At 41.3% G+C, this 23,229-nt stretch overlaps 1 protein-coding gene across 2 annotated transcripts in view; it reads left to right on the forward strand.

The window, feature by feature from the left end:
• Positions 1 to 23,229, forward strand: part of LRMDA (leucine rich melanocyte differentiation associated) — a gene marked incomplete at both ends in the record, with an annotated part of 1,106,223 nt that overhangs the window by 717,920 nt on the left and 365,074 nt on the right. The window lies entirely within an intron of this gene.

The following is a 23,229-nucleotide window of genomic DNA, read 5'->3' on the forward strand; positions in this document are numbered from 1 at the left end:
GTCAGTCCTGTGTGTGTTGCTTATGTGTCCTTAAGTTTTGTTAAGGTATTCAGTGTTGTGGTGTGTACTTTGGGATAGAACTAAATTGTTGTGGGATGATGCTTTCAAGAAACAGCCTTTTATAAGGACAAGTTGTTTGTTTAGGAAGGTAGATAGATATGTAGGTAGGTAGGTAGGTAAGTGGATGGATGGATGGGGGCAGGGAGGGAGGAAAAAAGGGAGGGAAGGAATGGAGGGAGGGAAGCAGGGAGGGAGAGGGAAAAGAGGTAGAAAGAGAAGGGGCAGGATCACCAGCAGAGTCAGACAAACCCATGGGTTCCAGTTCTGGACCCACCATTCACTAGCCCTATGAATTTGGGCAGTTTATTTAACAAACCTCTTTGAGCCTCAAGTTACTTACTTCTGTAGAAAATGCAGATAATAATATCTGTCTTGCTGGGTTGTTATGAGGATTATAGGTAACGGTGCTTTTGTTAAACATAAGAAAATGAAAGGGAAGGATAATGTATTTTTAAAATGAAAAACTTTCCCCCAAAGCAAATATGTTCATAGTTCTGTCATTATAATTCCAGGTTTTAGTTTTATGAGAAAGTTCAGAAAAGGCCAAAAGACAGTTCCCCGGTCCCAAATAAACACATGGGAAATTATGTTAATAACAAACTGAGTTTCTTGTAACTGTAGTGACATTATTGGAACATAAATGGCAGCTCAGTCAGCATCTCCTTGTAACTATATCAAAGAAAGACAGTTGTAGCTTTGTTCTCGCTTGGAATTTAGCTGCTTGTTGATGGATATTATCATTTTTAATGTCAGTAAATAATGCGATGTCAGATAAATGGCCTATTTCCTTTCTGTGGATAAGGCTCATTTATCTTTAGGGAGCTTGAGTGAGTGGAGAAATCTGAGCAGGACCAAGTGTTTCTGAATATGCAGGATGGGAAATATCTTATTAATCCTACTTAATGTGAGTCCCAGCCAGTTGGGTTCAATTCTAAGTGTATGTCTGATAAATCAATGAAAGTGTGTGCTTTTACCATTGACTGTGTCTTACTGATTGGAGAGAAACAGAAAGTAAACATTTTTTTCAAGTTGAAGAAAATGATACTGCTCATGAAGCATACTGCACAATTAGTATCTAGAAGACATCTTTCCATAAAACGCACACCTGGCTTAACCCAATCTATCGCTACTTTGAGAAATCATAATGGTATAAAATTAAAGATCAGAAAGATGTGTTTTAATTGACTTTACTGTTAATAGCTTTGGGGATCACAAAAATAAGAAATATAGTAGTGTTAAAGAAGTTCTGGAATCATAAGAGATTCTCATGATTTTGATTCCCGGGCCAAAGTGTCTGATTCCTCCTTACGATAACCACTGAAAAGCCCATATGTTTTATTTCTGAGGATTACTCTCATGAACCCATTGTCTCTGTTTTGTAATGTAAATGACTATACATTTAGCTAAAGCCACGGGAATGCCATCTTCTGTGATGGGGGATTTAGTCAAGGCAAAATGAGGACCATTTGCTTTTCTGGAGACTATCAAATAGGGTGACAGTCATCCCGCTGAGTTTTTCTTAATGAAGTAAAGATCACTTTGGGGCATTTCCTTAAAAATCCCTCTAGAGCTTTCTAGGTCCATTCATGGAATCTCAGAGAACCAAGGCTGGGTGTTTCTCTAGAGATCACTTAATGCAAATATCTAATTTTTTTTGTAATGAGAAATCAGAGGTAAGGAATTTGCTCTAGGTCACAAGGTGAGTTTGCAGTGTAGGAGACTGAATACAGAGACTCTTTGTCTTTACTAAGAGTTATGTTTTGTCAGATATTGAAATGTCTGCTAATGATTTGATGATTTAAAATCTGTCTGAAAATTTTACAGATTTATTTTTGTCAATTTCATCAACTTATAGAGTTGGCAGGGAGGGTAGGGTGCGTATTTATTTTACACTCCAATGAGTAGTGTCCACAAAGACAGTGTGTCCCCACCTGTTTATCTAGAATAGGGGTCAGCAAACTAAAGCCTATGGGCCAGATATGACTAGTGGCCTGTTTTTGTACATCTGAGCTAAGAATGTTTTTTATATTTTTTAAAGATTGTTTAAAAAAATAGCAAAGAAGAACATGTGGTGAAGACTATATGTGGCCCACAAAGCCTCAGGTATTTACTCTCTGGCCCTTTACAGAAAAGTTTTGCTGATCCCTGGCTAGAATATTCAGGGAAGGAGGCTCTGTGACCTTCCTTGTAGGTAACACAATACTTTTTTGTTTTGTTATTTTATATTTTTAAAATTAGCATCATTGGTTGCAGGAAAATAGAGGACCTAATTTGAAAGGGTATCTATTTAGGGTAGATAGAAAAAACTTAAGGTAAGGTTTTTTGACCTCAGGAATAATCCACCTGCTTTATGAATTATAAATTAAATACCGAGCTGAAACGTGCTCAAATGTCTCTCTCTTCTTCCACAAAATTTTGCTGACTTTTTAGCCACAGGATTTTGAATTATATAGTTTCTCACCAAACCACATCCATTTCCTGAACCACCTCAAAATAGTTTGTGCTCCAGGAAAATCTGGTTAGGGAGTTCATGTACCACATTACTGGGAACCCATCTGGGTCATGCTGGGTTTCCCGTGTCGATTAGGAGACCATGCTTTGGTGCCTGTACAGAAAATGTGCCTAGGGGTAGAATTATGTGCTGAAATCCTTGTGACTTCGGTTTCCTGAGCTAGGCATTGGCTGTCTTCTGCTTCCTTGCCTTCCTTCCTTCTTTAGTGTTTTGAACAACTTTGTTCAAATATAATCATTGTTCTGGAACTTGGTGAACTTGACGATGATATTTGGCAGTTTGGTTTTTTTGTGTTTTTTTGCGGTACGCGGGCCTCTCACTGTTGTGGCCTCTCCCATTGCGGAGCACAGGCTCCGGACGCACAGGCTCAGCAGCCATGGCTCATGGGCCCAGCCACTCCGTGGCATGTGGGATCTTCCCAGACCGGGGCACGAACCCGTGTCCCCTGCATCAGCAGGCGGACTCTCAACCACTGCGCCACCAGGGAAGCCCACAGTTTGGTTTTTTTTACAGAGTTTTTAACACATTTAGTTGGACTGAAAATGGAAAAACAACATCAGAACTTCCTTTAGGAAAGGATAAAAGACAATTATTAAGGCACAGAAAAATATTCACCTATGTATCTCTTATTGTAATGATGTTTTACTAAAAAAAATTTATTGTAGCTTTGCACAGTGGCAGTATCGTAGCCAATGAGGTTTATCCGAGGCATGATTATTGCTAATCAGCTTAATCAGAAACTTTGGAAAATTGTAAAGCACTATAGAATTTAAAGAATTTTTCATTCAATTAAAAAAATTCAGTGTAAAGTGACCAGATCTATTTCCATAGCCTTCATCCCCACATTCTTCTGCTTCACATTCTTAAATTTAGATCTTATTTTATAATATTGGTTTTGGAATTCTATGCATTCCAGGAGATTCACTGTTTCTTCTTGGAGCCAAGACATAATGTAGAAAAAAACTGAAATTATAAAAGCATTCATGATAGAGATGTTTTATGAATTGTGAATGACAAGGCAGGGAGGAAATACAAGAAGGGAAAAATATAACATGTGTCACAGAAGCCGCATTATATGGGAAGTTAGGAACTATTGATAATCCATCTCCCATTCCTTAGAGTAGCTCCCTCCAGCCTGCACCATAGTAATCCTAAAATTATTGTCAGGAAATTTTGGTACAGGTACTGCAATTGGATAAAATCTGTTGCTGATATGATTCTTTGGCATAAAACTAGATCTTGTTGCTACAGCTAGCCATTCCTCACTGTTTTCAGTTCCCAGAATAATTCAGCTCAAGGAGGTACTGACATTTATGTTTGAATCCATTCATTCTGTGAGAGGAATTTCTTTAATCCTCTTTCAGCCACAGTCTTTGGAGCCTCTGAAGTGTTCTTCCCCTCCCGATGGGAATGGCTTTTCCTGCTGCTTGTCCCATTGGAGGTTCTCTTCTTTATCCCACTGTTGGAGCAGTCCTTCCATTAGAGCAGATAGGAAACTGGTATTAGGACTGATGATTAAATACCTGAGGCTCTGGATTAGCATTTCTGAGGAAGAAGGATGTAAGTCCATGCCTTCATTGGAATTTTCCTCAGCAGTCATCTGAGGAGACTCAGAAGCAAGGATGGTTTAACCTCTGTGGATGGTCTGTGGAGATCTAGTCTTAGCCAGAAAGTCATCTTGGCTCATGGGTCTTGGAAGTAAGCAAGCTCAAGGTTTGGTCAAGTTCAAGTGCTCAAGGTTTTAGAAGTTAGTGAAAAAAGATTGTAGCCCAGTTTGACTAGTAGAACTGGTAGACTCAACAAATGGTTTGTAATAAGAGAAGAAACTCTTGTCATTTCTGGTGGGACAATTCTCCAGTGAGTGAGGCTGGCCCATGCATTGTAAGAGGGTTAGCCTCCCATTCCTGTCCACTGACTGTAAATAGTGCTCCACAGTCACTGGAACAACTAACAACAACAACAACAACAACAAAACCCCACAAATTTTTAGTCATCTCCTAATGGAAAAATAATGCTTCCAGTTGAAAGCCATGTTACAGCCTCACCTCTGGACAATGACCATTTTTCCAATGAAGTTTGATATAACCTGTGCCTGGGGATATTCAGAGAGGAAGCTGTAAGGTGAAATAATCAGGGAGTTGGGCTACAGACTTTGAACCATTTGTTCAATTGATTCTGGTCTCTTACAAATTGCAGGTCATTTTATTGCTATGCAGAGCTCAGCAGGGGATTGGGGCTAGAAGAGTAAGAGCAGTCCCCTCACCACGGGGTCCAGGAAGGTAGCGACCAGGCTGGCCAATGTGTTTTAGACTCAGAGAAACTCTGAATTTGAAGAAAACTGAAACTAATTCATCCAACCTACCACACAGTGGAGGAATGCCTTGGTAAACCGGCACATCCTTAGTATATGGCCATACATCTGTCTTCAAGTCTAGGCCAGGGTGTTATAATAAGTTCCTGAAGATTCTTCAGGAATGTTGGGGCTCTGAGACTGGTCTCTAGGAGATATGAATTTGTTCACAGCGGACATTGGTTCATTGGTTATGAGCCAGACTGTTAGAGTTTAGTTCCTGCTTCCGCTACTAACTAGCTCTGTCTTGAGCAAGTTCCTTTACTTCTCTGGGCGTGCCTCAGTCTCCTGTCTGTAAAGTGAAGATAATATTATAAATCAATCTCACAGGTGCTTTTGGTATTCAGTGAGTTACAACTCATGAAGTGCTTAGAAAAGTACCTGGGACTTAGTAAACATAACATAAATATTAGCTATTATTAGTGTATGTACTAAATTCAAGACCAGATTAATATTTAGTTTTGTCTCATTGATAGAAGTACCTTTGCTTCCTGTGAGGTGGCAAATAGTTTGTGTTGATTTGTGCAGCTACATCTGTACCTAAAGAGAGAAGCTGGTTTTAAGACCATTTGTCCCTAAATTTGTAGCCTGGCTTTCTTTCTTCTTTGTTTAATGGAGTAGTTTTTTCACTTTACTAAGATATAATTGACTTACTGTATAAGCTTAATGTGCACAACATGTTGATTTGATAGATTTGCAAAATGATGACCACCTCAGTGTTAGGTAACACCTCCAACACGTCACATAATTATTATTCCTTTTTGCGGTGAAAACATTTAAGATCTCTCTTATTAACTTTCAAGTATATAATACATTAACTTAAAATATAATCACAGTGCTGTACATTAGATCCCCAGAACTTATCTGTCTTTGAACTGGAAGTTTGTACTCTTTGACCAACATCCTCCCCTTTCCCCTACTCAACACTTTCTGGTAACCACCATTCTACTTTCTGCTTCTCGGAGTTCATCTTTTTTAGAGTCAACTTATAAGTGGTGTCATATTGTATTGGTCTTTCTCTGTTTGGCTTATTTCACTTAGCATAATGCTCTCAAGTTCCACCCATGTTGTTGCAAATGGCATGGTTTCCTTCTTTCTCGTGGTTGAATAATATACCATTGTGTGTGTGTAATAATATATGTATATATATGTATATGTATTTGTATATATACATATATATCTCACATTATCTTTATCCATTCACCTGTAATCGATACTTAGGTTGTTTCCCTATCTTGGCTATTGTGACTAATGCTGCAGTAAACATGGAAATGAAGATATCTCTTCAACATCCTGTTTTCATTTTCTTTGGATATATACCCAAGAGTGGGATTGCTGGATCATATGGTAGTTCTCTCTTTACTTCTTTGAGGAACCTCCATACAGTTTTCCATAGTAGATGAACCAATTTACATTCCCACCAACAGTGCACAGGGTTCACTTTTTTATATATCCTCACCAACACTTGTTATCTTTTGTGTTTTTAATGATAGCTGTTTTAACAGGCATGAGGTGATATGTCATTGTGGATTTGATTTGCATTTCCCTGATGATTAGTGATGTTAAGCTTTGTTTCATGTACGTTTTGGCCATTTGTGTCTTCTTTGGAAAAATGTCTTTTCAGTTCCTCTTCCCAGTTATAAATTGGATCATTTGGAGTTTTTTGTTGTGATATACCACATTAATAGAATGGAAGATAAAAATCACATGATGATCTCAATAGATGCAGAAAAAACATTTGACAAAATATAACATCCTTTCATGATAAAAAAACATACTCAACAAATTGGGTATAGAAGGAACACCTCAACGTAATAAAGGTCATATATGACAAACCTACAGCTAACATCATACTCAATGGTAAAAGGTTCAAAGCTTTTCCTCTAAGATCAGGAACAAGATGAGGGTGCCCACTCACACTACTCTTATTCAATATAGTACTGGAAGTCTTAGGCAGAACAATCAGGTCAGGTAATACAAAGACATTCAAGTCATAAGTGAAGAAGTAAAATTGTCTTTGTTTGCCGATGATATGCTCTTATATGTAGAAAATTCTAAAGACTACCAACAACTGTTAGAACTAATCAATAAAATCAGTAAAGTTGCAGTATACAAAATCAACATACAGACATCAATTGTGTTTCTATACACTAACTGAAATATCTGTAAAAGAAATAAAGAAAATAATCCTGTTTACAGTAGCATCAAAAAATAATAAAATACTTAGGAATAAATTTAATCAAGGAGGTAAAATATCTGTATACCACAAATTTAAAAGGCTATGATGAAAGAAAGACACTAATGTAAAGATACCCCACATTCATGGATTAGAAGAATTAACACTGTTTAAATGTCCATGCTATGTCTATCAATATTCCAACGGCATTTTCCACAAAAATAGGGAAGGCAATCCTAAAATTAGTATGGAACCACAGAAGACTCCGAATAACCAAAGCAATTCTGAGAAAGGACAAAGCTGGAGGCATCACACTTCCTGATTTCAAGCTATAGTGCAAAGCTATTGTTATCAAAACCAGATGGTACTGGCATAAAAATAGATACATAGACCAATGGAACAGAATTGAGAAACCAGAAATAAACATTCACATGTACAATCAGCTAATATTTGACAAAGGAGCCAAAAATACAAATGGGGAAAGATAGTCTCTTCAAGAAATGGTATTGGAAAAATGAAATAATCACATGCAGAAAAAATGAAATTGGACCCTTATCTTACACCATTAACAAAAATTAACTGAAGATAAGGAATGGATAAAGAATATGTGATACATATAGACAATGGAATATTACTCAGCCATAAAAAGGAATGAAATTGGGTCATCTGTAGAGACATGGATAGACCTAGAGACTGTCATACAGAGTAAAGTAAGTCAGAAAGAGAAAAACAAATATTGCATAGGAATCTGAAAAAAATTCGTATAGACAATCTTATTTACAAAGCAGAAACAGAGACACAGGCATAGAGAACAATCATATGGATACCATGGGGGAAAGGTAGGGGGATGAGTTGGGAGATTGGGATTGGTATATATACACTATTGATACTATGTATAAAACAGATAACTAATGAGAACCTACTGTACAGCACAGGGAACTCTACTCAATGCTCTGTGGTAACCTAAATGAGAAGGAAATCCAAAAAAGAGGGGATATATATATATATACATATAGCTGATTCACTTTGCTGTACAGTATAAACTAACACAATATTGTAAAGCAACTGTACTCCAATAAAACAAAAATTAACTGAAGATGGATTAGAGACTTGAGCATACAACCCAAAACAATAAAAATCCTAGAAGAAAACAGGGAACAAGCTCCTTGATACCACTCTTGGCAATGATTTTTTAGATATGACACCAGTCTTGGCAATGATTTTTTAGATATGACACCAAAAGCCCAAGCAAGCAAAGCAAAAATAAGCAAGTAAGACTATATCAAACTAAAAAGAAACTACAAAATGAAAAAGCAACCTATGGAATGGGAGAAAACATTTGCAAGCCATATATCTGATAAGAAATTAATATTCAAAGTAGCCTGACCTTCATGTTGTCCTTGCCCTTTAGATGACACTGTCTTTGGGCCTTTCAGAAAGAGAAAGGAAAGAGACCCTGCTCCTCCTGCTTCCTTTAGGTGGTTAGGCTAGAGTTAATAGGAAGCTTGCCAAACTCATGATCATCCCTCCCCACTGCCCAGTGCTCTGACCGTCACTTCCAAACTAATCAGCGAGTGGAAAAAATGAAGGGGAAGAATTTGAAATGTAACCACAAGCAGTGAGTCCTGGAGCCAGTGCATGATCCTTCAAGGAGGCGCTTGCCTTTAGGGTGTGGTGCCAAAGTCTCCTTAGTAAGTATATTTTCAAAAGTGGGTAGTAACATGTCTGTTGGTGGCCATGGAATAGTAACAGGGACTAGATCCACCCTCCTGCCCTATAGAATTTAAAAACTCATACAATATGTGTAACAACAAATGGCAAACTTTGAACAATCAGAACATTGCTTCCCATGAGAAAGAACAATCAGGGTGAGCCCTACACTTGCCCCAGCCTGCTGTCTAGAGAGTGGATCCAAGCTGGAGCACAGGGAGGGCAAACTCAAACAGAAGCTGCTAGTCTTCCTGTGTTAAGAAGACAGTTGAGAATTAGAGGAGACCAAAGTGGCCAGAATCCTCAGAGAAGAATAGGAGAAAGAAGAGAGTTGATGGAGAGGAGAGAGCTGCACAGAGAGGAAGCTCTAGAGATTTTTACAAAGGATTCCTCTCCTGGTTGCAGCTGAGTACTTAACGGATCAAAGCATGGTGTGCAGAAACTACTGGAAGTTCGGGAAAGGACCACAGGAAAAGAATAGGCAAGGCAGCCCTTGGAGCTCTCACAGGACCTGATGTAGTGCTCTTCCCAGTAACTAGAGTAGAAAAATCATAATATACAGGGCACCCAGTAGAGTACTCAGGAAGGTATTGCCTGAGTAGTAGGACAGAATTAAAGTCGGCTCTGGTCCCATCCAATATAACTTGAAAGCAAGCCTCAAAAGGACCAAACTGTTTACAAGTGACTGTGTCCCATGGGAAGAGAGAGGGGGGAGCTCAAGAATAACACAAAAATATCCAGCCCCCAGCAAGATCAACTTTACAATGTCTGGCATCCAGTGAAATATGGGAAATATGACCCCTAATGAGGAGAAAAACCTACTGATAGAAACAGACATAGGTGATATAATTAGCAAACAATGGTATTAAAATAGTTATAGCTGTGTTCGATGTTCCTAATGAGGTAAAGGAAAGCATGAGCACCCTAAGACGTGATATAGAAGATAGGAAATAATACCCGAAGCAAACTCCTCGAGGTGAAAATGCAATGACAAAGTGAAAAATACATTGGGTAAGATTAACAGCAGAGCAGACAATAGCAGAAGAAAGCATTAGAGAACCTGACAATATAACAATAGAAACTATTCAGAATGAAACACAGAAAGAAAAATCACTGAAGAAAATGGACATAGAAACCTTGAGCTATGGAACAACTTCAAGCAGACTAATATGCCTGAATTACAGTTCCAAAGTTATCAGGAGAAAGAAAGTAATAAAGGCACATGCAGTAATCAATGAAATAGAAAAGAGGAAAGCAAAAGAGAAAAATCAGTGAAAACAGAGGCTTGTTTTTCTTGAGAAGATTAATAAAATCAATGAACATCTAGCCAGACTTATTAAGAAAATAAGAAAGAAGGCTCTGATTATCAACATTGGAAATGAAAAAGGAAATATGACTAGTGTTAAAATGTAATTAGGAAATATTAGGAACAACTTTATGCCAATAAACTTGATAACTTGGATGAAAGGGACAAATTCCTTCAAAGGCACAAACTCCTGAAGCTCTCTCAAGAAGACATAAACTGAATAGCCATATTTTTTAAAAATTGAATTTGTAGTTAAGGACCTTTCCCACAAAGAAAACTCCAGATCTAAGATAACTTCACTGGTGAATTCCATTAAACATTTAATGGAGAACTAATGCCAATTCCTTAAAAACGTTTCTAGAAAATTGAAGAGGAGCAAACACTTTTCTATTCGTGTGTTAATAATCAGCATCATGCTGATACCAAAACCAGAACAAAATATTATGAGAAAAGTCTGGGCCCTCACAAACAAAGGTACAAAAATTCTTCAAAAATTTTTGTAAATCAAATCCAACAATACATAGAATGAATAATAATGCATCATGACCAAGTGAGGTTACTTTTTGGAATGCAGAGTTGTTTTAACATTCTCAATGTGGGCAGGGATCCTTCAATAAAAGGAGAACTTTTTGTTCTCTATCTTGTTCTCATGCTTGAAGAGCACTGAACGTTCCTTCTCGCTGTGATGGACGGGGAAAGACCTCAAGTCCTTGGGGACCTGCTAATGGTCTAAGCAGAATGAACCTGTTCTCAGGGCCTAAACTTTTAACTGTAGGGTAGCAGGATAGCAACATTCTAGCACCCATCATCCCTCAGCCAGTGTCTGAGATTTGGGGCTCGTGAAGGGAGCATGGGTTTTGGAGACCCTTGGTTCAAATCCAGACTGCACCATTACTTAGTATCTCTGCGCTCTAGAGATATCATGAGGGTTAAGGTTGTTCTAAGGCTTAGAAGTAAAATACGTAAAGCACTTCGCCCATAGCAAGCACACAGTACGTGTGGTTGGGGAGATAGTTCATTTTTTTGAGACACTGTACCACGATGGTTAAGAGTTATGGTTCTGGATGAAGACAACTTGGATTCTAGCCCCAGCTCTGTGACATGCCTCTTTGTGGGCTCTTGCCTAATTTCCTAGTCTTTGAAATAGACTCACAGTACTATCTCAAAGAGTTGTTGGGAGGTTCCTTTGAATTAATACATGTATAGTTCTTGGAACAGTGCCCTGCAGACAATAAGTGTTCTGTAAGCATTAGTTATTATTATTAAAGTTATTTTTGTTTCTTTGACCACTGCTATTGCCACTGTTGTCGTTGACCAGTCAGCTAAGGCTTTGAAATCCTAGTAAGAAATGAACCTGGCAAGGGAGATTCACAAACGAGGTGGGGACCACAGGTAACAGTCATGGAGCCCTTGAGTTTGCTCAGCCTCCAGTTGAAGACAGACCCTCCTGGCCTTGACAGAAGAGGGAGAGGTGAATAGCTGCACCTGGGGAACGAACTGTGGGAGGCCAGGAGCAGGGCAGGCCCTGACAACAATCTCTCTTGGAGACAGGGATATTTTGGTTAAAGACATGCCTGGTCGGTGTTGGATCATCCTGAACGATGATGGATGCGGTGTGAATGGTGACCTGGGCTATCATTGAGAACCAGCTGGCCCCGTCGGCAGGTGATGGCACCTGAATGACAGTGTGACAGGGAGCAGAAACAGGGCCGCGGCTAGCCACTCTGCTTGCCGCGGTGACAAGCACTGTGCAGATTTCCACCCGCTGAGAACAATCCTGGTGGGGGGAGGCCTGCTAGACGGTGTGCTGTGTGCTACCAATTTCTTTCAGCACTTCCTATTTTGCCATTCATAGCCTCTTGCTATTAAGCAGACAGAACAGCTCATATCCTGTGGACAGATGATAGATCTGTCATCTTTCTGAAAAATCATTTGTCTTCCACAGGTGTATGGGCTTCCTTCTCAAGCCAGCAGGTCACATGACACTTTTCAACACTCTCTGCTGTACCAGCTTGGCATCCAGCGTCTATCAAAAGGGAAATCTCTCACATGCAATTATGACAGAAAATAAAGGTGATGAAGTGGTGTGTACCAAGAAGGGATGAGATCAGAGGGCGGTAATGAAAACTGATAACAACAGAAGGGCAGCTTCAACTCCAGAAGTTGTGGAGGACTGCTTAGGACCTGACACTGCTTGGGGGCGCACACAACCAGTGTAAGCGCAGAGGCTACAGATAAAATCACAGGCACGCATTCTCTTAACATAATAAATTGCTGGGCTGACTGTAACCCAAGAGGGGTTATAGGTAGTGTGCAGTTGTATCAAAGCGATGCTGAGGTACCTCCTTCCCAATAATTCACACAATATGTGTTTCTTCCATTGCCATCCATTTAGTGGCACCATTTCAGACCTCTGAAAGTCTAGTTTATATATTGAGGGTGGTTTTCCAATAGGATCTTCCGGAGCCCAGGGCCTGGACACCCAAAGGCTTATGTTTCTATTGAACTCTGGGAGGTCATGGGGAAAAGCACAGCCTGTTGAAGGTTATGAATGAGACTCCTTATAGTGGGTGGGAGACTTCACAGTCATGCAGTGTGCCCATCTCAGCGGCAGCCTTTTTAATTGGAGAAGAATTTCTCTACCTGCCAAGTACATTTCCTAGCAGCTGTTATCATCTTGAAAGTATATATCACATGCCAGCATTTCAAATCCCAGAAAGTGGCTTGCCCAGGTCAAGTTAGCAGAGGTTTTAGATTTTATGTCCAATCTCTTGTTTTGGAAGACTACAAAAAAAGCCAACTATTTTCCACTAATTGTGAGTAAACCAGTCTGAGTTGATTTAAAAAAACACTCTAAATTATAGATTACTTAAAAGGAAATATAATTGTGTCAGTTTCAGTAATGGTAAATCCATTAATCCAAAGTTTTGTCAGCTAACAAAGCTAACAAAGTTATGTCAGATATCTTTCTGTAGTAAACAGAAGTTCAACTATTTGAAAGTGGCTCATTTTTCTAAGTAGGTTAAACATTCTTCCTATTCTCTCATATTTTGTATTGGGAGGATGTGTAACCCTTTGCCCCTTTTGCAAATGTAAAGACAATTGAGAGAGTGCCCAGTTTCACAAGTAATAAGGCCTATATCAGTGAGGATGAGGGGATAAGGAAAGGAAACCAGCATTTGTCAAATGCCTGCCATCTGATTTAACTTCATGTTCACATAAAAAACATTTGATGGAGATGATATCAACATTTTCCAGATGAGGAAACCAAATGAAGTAAGTTGGCTAAAGTTTGGCAGATGGTGATAAAACTGGCATTGGGGCTTCTCTGGTGGCACAGTGGTTAAGAATCCTCCTGCCAATGCAGGGGACATGGGTTCGAGCGAGCCCTGGTCCGGGAAGGTCCCACATGCCGTGGAGCAACGAAGCCCGTGCGCCACAACTGCTGAGCCTGTGCTCTGGAGCCCGCAGGCCACAACTACTGAGCCCATGTGCCACAACTACTGAGCCTGCCTGCCACAACTACTTTAGCCCGCACGCCTGGAGCCCGTGCTCTGCAACAAGAGAAGCCACCCGCAATAAGAAGCCTGCACACCACCACAGAGAGCAGCCCCGCTCGCCACAACTAGAGAAAGCCCGTGTGCAGCAACAAAGACCCAGCGCAGCCAAAAAATAATAATAATAATAAATAAATTTGAAAGAAACAAACAAAAAAAACTGGCATTGGATTCCTGTTTTTATCTAGCCCCCCAGTTGGCATTCTGCTCCCTTCACTTTCCCATACTGCTTAACCGACTTGTGCTGTTTGTCATAGGCTGTCTAGCTCTAACCAAAGGCTACTGGTCTAGTAGCACCAGATGCTTAGGCAGATGTGTTCTGTTAGCAACCATAATGGAAGTTTCTGAATGAAATGTCAATCTGCTTCCCAGAGGAATGGTGGTCCTTGCAACCCTATATTTTTACAGCCCTCAAGAACTCTATATTAGAAATATAGGCAGTCATTCTCTAAAGTTCTCACTGGGTTTGAGTGAGTAATGTGTCTTGCAGAAGACTTTGTGTTGAGCCAGACTGACCGCGGGGAGGACTGTCTGTTTACGTTTGAATCAGTAGGGATAGAAGGGGGTCAGAAATGCTTCCTGGTGCAGATTCTTACTCTCATTGGTTACTGTGGCCCTTAATTTTCCACCAGTGTCCCCATTATAGCTTCATAAATACCGTACCCAGCTAAAATTGGGTAAGTGAATCCTGGGACATTTCCACCCATTAGTACTTAAGCATGAGATAAACCACTGGAATAGAGCAGGGGACTCAGGAAAGGTGAATTCCAAGAGGAGAAGGAAAGGAAAGCCATCAGTAGCCAAGGGAGATTCCAGAGGGTGCTGGATAGTAGTAGGGAGAGAGGAGTCCTGTGAACTTGGGGTGGGGGTGGAGGCGGGAGGACAGTAAAGAAGCTTCCGTTACTTGACAGTTATGCCTCAGGCCAGCTTTGCGTAGTAAACTCAAGGGATCATCTTGCTCACTTCAAAGGATCTGGCCCACCAGAAGAACAAAACAGGCTTTCCCTCTGTGGCAACTTGGCATTGCAGCTGTCATCACAACTGTATCCAGAAAAGCAACTTATTCAAGTGGCAGCTTGTTCCTTGAGACTTGTCTCATCTTCAAGAAATGCCCAGTGACACCTCTTAGAGGAAGCCCCTCATTCCAGCACTGCTTGATGTTTTCTGCAGGTGGCAAGTGCTGTGGGAATACGTTCCTGGGTGTAATGAACCTTGGGATAGTGTCCACCGGTGTCTGTCCACAAGAGAACCTAGCCTGGTCTCCTTTCTTGGAAACCAGACAGAACTCCCTGAGCATGGCTCCAGAGTCACTGGTTGTTTCATTAGACTTCCAAGAGCTGCTGATTGAAGACTTCATTGAAACCCACCTTTATGTTCCCACCCTCTCCATTTCCTTTCCATTTAACCCAAAGACTGCTGTTTACTGTTGTAGAATGGAGTTGGTGATGGATTTTAAAAAATGTTTTTGAAGCCTTTGGTTGCATAAAGAGAATAGGATGCCATCCAGGAGGAAGGGGTTGGGAAGTAGAGAGGATATTTCCAGTTCTCTCTGGTCTTCAGACCTGGGATTTGTAGAATCTTAGACCTAGCAGGGGCTTTATTAAAGCAAGCGGACGGCCTAATTGTCAGACTCAGCAGATGAGGAAACCAAAGCTTAGAGAAATCTCACAGAAGGTCAGTGGGTAATTCCATAATTGGAGTATGTTGTTCAGGTCTGCAGAAAATAGTTTAAAAAGGCAGGGACACACTAAAGCAGGGTGACTGGATGATCAGGGGTCATATGTGGAACTTTTGAAGAACTTAGGGGTGTTTTGGCTGCAAGGAAGAAAATGCATCCAGAAGTCATAAAAACCATCTTCAGATATCTGAAGGGCTACCCCAAGGGGTGTAAGGAGATTTATTCTTTGTAATGGAAAAGGGTATGAAATAGTTACTAGGAGATCAAGTTTGACTCCATATGAGGAAGATGTTGGTCAGCCTTCATTAAGGATCTGGAATACCTGAAAGAGTAGAGAGCCTGCTGCCTTGGAGGAAAGGACTGTCCACTAAAAAACATGTTCAAGAGGGTTTCCATGCTGGGAATATTCTTTTCAAAGCTAAGGTTAATGATCAAGGTTCCCATCAGAATCCCCGAGAGTCCCCATCAAATACCACAAGGCAGTAGAATTAAGCTAGACCCTTCACGTGTCAGTTTCTGGTCAAAGCAAATCATCTGCTGAGCAATTTATTATTCTAGGTCTACCATGGACCTTGGGGTCATTTAGCTTTAGCTGTTGTAGGGCCCAGGGGGAGTAGCTTTGAAAAGAGGGGCTGCTCTGTGGATATTTTTTAGGGTAAAAGTAGAGATGTGTTAGTTTATTTTAGGGTAAACCTGATGATAGAGGGGGAAAAAAAAACAGTGGCACCCATGGCTGGGATACTTACCATTAGTGTAAATGTGGCAAATCATTCCTAGGATTGAAAGATTCCTATGAGCCCAGCAGAGACCAGGCTGAGAGAGCCAAGGACACTGGAAGGGACTATTTAAAGAGACCTTTATAGTTACCTCTGAAACTTAAGGGCCACCAAAAAGAGGATCTAAGGCATCAGAAGGCCTGATCCCCAGACTGGTCTGGCGTGACCTTTATCTCTCCATCTCACTAACCTGGCTATCCTTTAAGGCCCAGAATCAGGACTACATATCTTATTTGAAATCTCTGAGGCTTGAACCTATTTCTTCTGGAAAGCTTTCCCTGTCCTCATCAACCCACACTGGAGTCTCCTGCCTCTGAGTTCAGGGGTGGGGGATGGGCGGTAGGCAGTGTGTCAGGACGCCAGGAGGCCTCAGGGATAACCCCGACAGGTTGGGTCAGTGACCCTCTGTAGTCGCCTTAAGAATGTCATTGTTAGTCCCCCTGAAGTGTCTTCCCCTTTGAATCCTTGCTGTTCCCTGCTGTGCTCCCTTCTAGGATGGACCCTGATCCCTAGCCCATGGGAGGAGGCTGTTCCCAGGTTTAGGTGTGCACCGTCTCTTTTCCCTTTTCGGATACATTTTTTTCGTATACATTTCTCGAGGACCCACTGACCTCTTCCACGTTGGTGATGTGCAACCCAAAGCCTTGGGCTCATCCTCCTCGAGTCATTCAGTACATGCTCCAAGGGGACTGACTCTGTCAGTGGCTTTGTTTGTGCTCGGCCCCAGGATCTCTGCTGGCTTTAATATGTTTTGCTCATCCTCAACATTTCCTGATTTCCTCCTCAAGGCACCGACCGTGTTTGCTAACTTAACCATCAGCATCCCATCTGATTTGCTCGTGAGAATGGAAAAACATTGACATAATTTCTTTCCCTCGAGTGTTATTTGTTGGCTTGTAAATCTGAACGGGAAGAGTAAACTCATTTGGAGAAGCGAAATGCCTATCCTTGAAGAATGAAGAGTGTTGCTGGGGATGGCAGGAGAGTTTGTGTGCCCGTGAGTACAGGGATCCAGGACGTAGGACCTGAGATCAGGCTAGAGGCCAGAGATAAGAAACTCCTTCTAATCTTTCCTGCCGATAGAAATAGTCAATAAATGAGAACTGTTTATTGAGTGCCTACCATATTCACACAAACAGGGAGGTAAGAAGTTGTAGGAACAGACGAAGACATCTTAATTCTTCTCGTTGGAGAACTTTGTGACTAAATCAGGTCATGGTGACAGTTGCCCAGAAATTGAGAATCACATAATTAGCCTCCTTCTTGGGACTGGTAAGCCCTTTGTCACTTTTATTAGGTGGGGCTGCATCTTAGGATGGCAGGAATGAAACCTAACCTTTCTCCACAGCACGTTTTATGCTCCTTGGTAGAATGTGGAAGATGCTTGACTTCTCTGAGACCATTTTCTCATCTATAACTTGAGTCAAACAATACCTACCTTTGACTGTTGTTCTAAGAAGTAAATGAAGCACTGTAAAATGCTTAGCATGGTGTGGACACCCAATAGGCACCAATGAATGATAGCCAAGTTGTAGCTGGACCATCACCACTGGTGCCCAGTATGAAGAAGCTGGAAAACATATTGTTCACGGTGTGGCCTATCTTGACCAATAGAAAATCCTGATTTCGAGTTCCCTTATTTCTGCCCGATTTTATAGTGTGAAGCTGGCACACTGTAAACAGGCTACTCGGAAATTATCTGATGTGCCAGGAGGGAAGAGGACAAATCTCTCTAAGGGAGTCATTTGGGCTCTTGTGTTAATTAAAGCAGGAAAGAAATGTGGAAGGAAAGCAAAACTAAGTGTCCAAACAGAGAATGTGCTGCACACATTCTCAAGAGTGAAGCCAGATAGGAGAGGCTGGCAGGAGAGGAGGAGGATGGGTATGTGGCAGTCCCAGAAGAGAGTGATGATCAGCACCAAGCTTAGTCAAAGCTGAACTCAAGAAGGGCAAGCCAGTTACAAAATATGTCAACTGGGGCATTGTGGCTCCGCCTTTCCTCCTAGTCAGACACTGGAACCCATGGCCCAGATTCTACATGGATTTAAAGGCACAAGAGGAGAGCATGGACCCAGAAGAGGACAGTCTGCCCATCTTGAGGCAGGAACTCCCTCTCATTTTTCTTGCAGACACTCTCCATGGAGATAGGCCCCCAACTTTCTTCACAAAGCCAACTTGTCATCATGCTCTGTTGTGTGCCTTATACTTGCATCAGCTCAAGTAGCACTAATTTTTGAAAATACAGAAATTGTTCTTGTTATAACAGTCTGTTCCCAAGGAACAAAGGCCACAACAGGCTGGCATTATCTTGATTTTTTTCCATGGCCCTCTCATCAAAAATAATATTTCAAATGGATTGCAGTACAGTTAATGAGATATTTTACAATGCAGATTATCAGATGTGGAGAGGCCTAGACATTTACACTAGTTGACTGGCAAGATTAACTTGATGCACTTTGACCCACCTTTTGAGAGAAAAAGACCTCTATAAATTTCAAAGAAAAAGGCATAGTTTATTTGCATCTAGATGGCACTTTTAAATTCAGAAAACTGAAATCCACCTCACACACAGGACCTAGACCACTACTGGAAGGAGAGTGAGATAGGCCAGATTTACATTTATAAATGCCTGTGATGGCAGTAAATGGACAAAGACCCACATGGGTGCACGAGGAGGTCTAAATATGCTACATTTGTGAAACTCTCATTTGAATAAAGAAGCAAATTACATCTTTTTCATATTGAATTGACTGTCCTTAGGACTGAAGCAGTAGGTCTTGATTCGCTAGTCTGGTCAACAGAAATTGGGACAAGCAGTGATCAATTCCACTCAACAGAGGAGGAGATAAAATGTATCAGACACAGTAGCTCTTCTGTTAAAACGAAGTGACATCTCATGACTTTCCTGTAGCTTTCATGGAAGTATTTTGAAAGTCTGGGAAAATGAGAGGGAAATGTAAGGTTCTGTGAGGAGTTGTGGAAGAAGAGAGTGAAGATGCTGGAAGGGTGGCTCTCGGTATAGAGATTGCACTGTTCCACCACTAAATCTTCCCCTGTGGCCAGTTCTCAGGTCAATGCATTGCAATTCTCAAGATAGGAACCTATTCCCTCCTTTAATATTCCCACCAGGTTTCTCCTTCTCAGCTTCCCAGTATGTGTACTAATGAACCAAATAAGAAAGAATTAGTGATGCGTGGTGCTCATTTAATTGGCTGAAACTGAGTGATGTGCACTCTCTGAATCCTGTTAATTCTTGGGACTAATCTACACATTGGCAGCTTGTCATAAGAGATGGGTTGCAAATGCTGAATCAAAACTTTTCAGGGTTGGCAGTAGTAAAATGGCAATGTGTTAAATGTGCTCTTAGGAGACTGGAGAGGAACTTTTGTGTAAGTATAATGCAGTCATGGTAAGATAATGGATTAAATGGCCTTCTTTAAGATATTGGCTTTGTGTGTCTTGTGTATTCAAAAAATAGCCCTTCTAATGTGTCTCTATAGGCACAAACAAAATGGGTGAGGGTCAGTGATGAGTTACTCCGTTAGGATGAGAGGATGTTAGCAACCTCTTCTATGCATCCAGATAGCAGCCTGTTCTGGAGTTTCCTCGTGGAATTCACAAGGCTTCATGGCTAAACTTCCCGCTGGGGTTAGGACAGAAGTTTTCCCAGGAGACCACACAGGGATTTGGAAGCAGAAGAGCTGAGTTATTATCTGGTCTTTCCCATTTACCATTTGGGAGATACTGGGAAAGCCACTGAAATTTGTCTCTAAAGCTGTGGATCATAATACTTTGTGTTTCACTCAAAGAGCTTCTAAGGACCGGACAAAATGGTTTGGTTTGGTGGTTTGAGAATATTTCATATACTGCAAAGCTACGCACGGATATCGTTGTTGTGACTGTAATATCTCTTCTTGGTCCGTAAGAAACTACCTTTCCTCATCCTCCCTTCTTTTCTATCAGCCATAGTGAATACCTGTTGATTCTTAGCATATTTATACCACGAATATGTGAAAGTCCCAGTGTCCTTTTGTCCCTCTGTTGGGGACCCAGACTGGATTCTTATCTGGGCACATTGTTATCCAGGCATCCTTCAGATGTTTTGAAATGGGTCTGGTAAGAACCAAAGCTGTGTTTTCAATTAATTTTCTAAGTACACAATTTGCTCAAAGTACATTTAAAAAAAAATTCAACAATAAAATATGGCTTGCTGCTGTTTGACTGCCAGAAATTTGAGATCTCTCTGGGTTTCACTAATATCAAAGGCTTCTGTTTAATATGACTCTATATTAAAGTGGGCCTTACTGTCAACTTAGCAAAGCCTCTTGTTTAAGCTCAAGTTTTGTGTAGTTTTTATTAATCCAATGTGCATCTGTTAAAAATAACTCCAGATAATGCAACATTTGATTAAATGGCACGTCTTAATACGGCCATTAGCTGGAAGGATTTTTTTTCCATTTACGCATTCCAATCTGAGCCTGATAAGATGGCACTAACATTTAGCCTGAGGTGTGGAATGTTAATAGTGGAATCTTGGACAGTTTGTTTATTTTTTATTTATTTCGTGAATGTGCCATTCACAGTAATGTGCCAGATGAGGGTCCTGGAAAGCAGAAGTGCTCTGTTTAGCCTCAGAGCCCCAAGAAGCTGGCAGATTAGCCCCTACCCCAAGGGCAGCACCAGCCTAGAAGGAAAAGGCAGAGGAGTAACCTTAAGCCGGAGCCGAAGTATATTTCTGTTCTGTCAAAAGTGACTTTTCAGGGCGATGTGAGTAACATGTCACGTGAATTTTTATCCACCGCCTTTTCTCTTGGGCGATGGGGAAAGAAGGCTTAGGAGATGCTCTGGTCCTCGTGAGCACCTTGAGCCTAGGCTGTCCTGGTGGCATTGGTTTTCCTTTGTTGAGAGGCCCTGCAGCTCTTGTAGTTCAGGACCAGCTGATAACCTGGCACAGAGCAGGCATCCAGTCCCTTTTCCTTGAGCCATTACGCTAACCAGCATCCAGGGAACACAGAGGCCCCAAATGTTCCCCTAGTACACGCTTCTTGGGCACCTCCTGCATGGAAGGCACCATGTTAAAGCCTGGGAATAAAGCAGTGAACAAGACAGACTCAGTCCCTGCTTTCATGGACCTTGCATTCTAGCTAATACGTAGCCACTAGTCAAGGATGCTGTCTGTCTGTCTGTTGGTTTTATGATTTGATCTCTACTCTTAATCGAGTTTCAGCTCCCGGAATTGAGTTTATGCCCTATTGATCACCATTTGGCTTTTACAGTTGTTCTTATAAGAGTGTTTTTCTGCTTATATGTTAGTTTTGATTCCTTGAAGATAGGCATTTGGGTTCCATTTAATTTAATGCTTATTTACCAACTGCCTATCATGTTAAAGACTCTGCATTTTTCACTATTCTTCCTGCCTTTCCCAGAATGATTAGGCATAAAATGTTCCCCTCCTTTAAGCCTAGCCCACCCAGGGTCATGAGGGAAGGTGTGGCAGGTTGTACACTACATGATGGTGCAACATCTAGAAGGACAGTGCGCACATCATGGCGACGGTAGGTTCGTACATTTATAATGATGATCTCTAGGCGGATGACAGTACCCAGTTCGAACAAAATCATTGTATATTAAACATATTAAGAAAATTTCTCTGCATATCAAATGAGTCTTGTCAGAGACACCTGTTTTAACTTCACATGAAGACATTTTATAAGACAGTGGGCCTGTTGCTGCTTTCCTGGTCATGTCAGGCACCAGGACAATTCCTCTAGTTAACTAGGGCAGCAAAGGACAAGAGACTAGGGTTGGAGTGGATTTCAGTTCTAACTCTGCAAGTCAACCAGCTGTGTAGCTTCGAGCACATCCCATAACCATTTTGAGCTTCAATTTCCTCATCAGTAAAATGGGGATTATCTCCATACCTCATGGAGTTACTAAGATCAAATAAAGCAATTCTGGGAATATGCCTTGTTCCATGTGCTTGGACTCAATAAATGTTATTTCAGTCTGGTAGCTGGGATGGGGAGAGGGATAGGGAAGGGAAGAGGGACACGAACCTGCCAAGAGACGTTATAGAAGGCAGATTTTACCTCTGTGTCCTCTGGGTGACTGTGTGGTGAGGCCAGGGAACCATTTTGTCCCAGGAAGGATGGCCACCAAAGACTTGAAGCTCCCTTCATTTTTAGCAGCCCAGAGAAAGGCATTCAATTTTCCTTATTTCTGTCCTGGGGTTTGCAATCTACATTTGCAAGAAAATGAGGGTGTCATTTTTCCTAGTTCCCAGGCACCTAGGCTGATTCATTGCAGCATTAGAAGTGGTTAATGGCAACTGAGGTAGCAGCAGTTTGGAGCGGCAAACAGGACCCTGCCAGGGACCCTAGGTAACTCTCAGGTGTTATTACAACCTGACTGGCTTTCTGTTGCCCTTACTGGCTTTTCCATTAAGTTATCTGTCAGTTGTCTGCTTTCATTTCCTGGGCAGAGATTCGGAGGTCAGCCGGAAACCCCTTCATATAGCTGCAGAGGGGTTGCTGCATTGATTCTTATATTTGGTTCTGATTACAGATTGAAATTAGATTGCTTCCTCTCCTGGCGTGGGTTATGATAGCACTCTGTAGTTGAAGGGAATTTATGTACTGTGCATTGTGTTTCTTGAAAAGCCTGGTAATTTGTTTCTGTCCTCTACTCCAAGAAAGTAGGTCAAGCACTGGCCAGCACGCAGGGGTAATGAGGTGTCGGTGAGAAAAACACCACCCAGAGAAATGGATCTTTATTAGACCCTTCCGGTGGTGATGGTGGCAGTATGGCCGTGCTCGAGGTGATGGGTCTGTATTTCCTTATGGCTTGACTGGGGTTAGCTAATTCCCTCTTGTGGGGCCTCTCCATCCCAGATGGTGGACTGTGTCTACATGTGGCAGCCCACGTTCACCTGATGGACTAACACTTCCAAAGTGTGCCTGCAACCAAGAAGATGGAGGGAGCTTATTAGCACTCTATTGTGGGCCATGTGTAGATTTGTATGTTCATTTTCAAGTTCTCTTCAGGCTCCTCCAGGGAGGATGAGTGGACGGAGCAATAGGCTTTATCTGTATTTGTAAGGAGCTT

Source organism: Hyperoodon ampullatus, assembly GCF_949752795.1.
Source record: "Hyperoodon ampullatus genome assembly, chromosome: 1".
Taxonomy (NCBI): Eukaryota; Metazoa; Chordata; class Mammalia; order Artiodactyla; family Ziphiidae; genus Hyperoodon; species Hyperoodon ampullatus.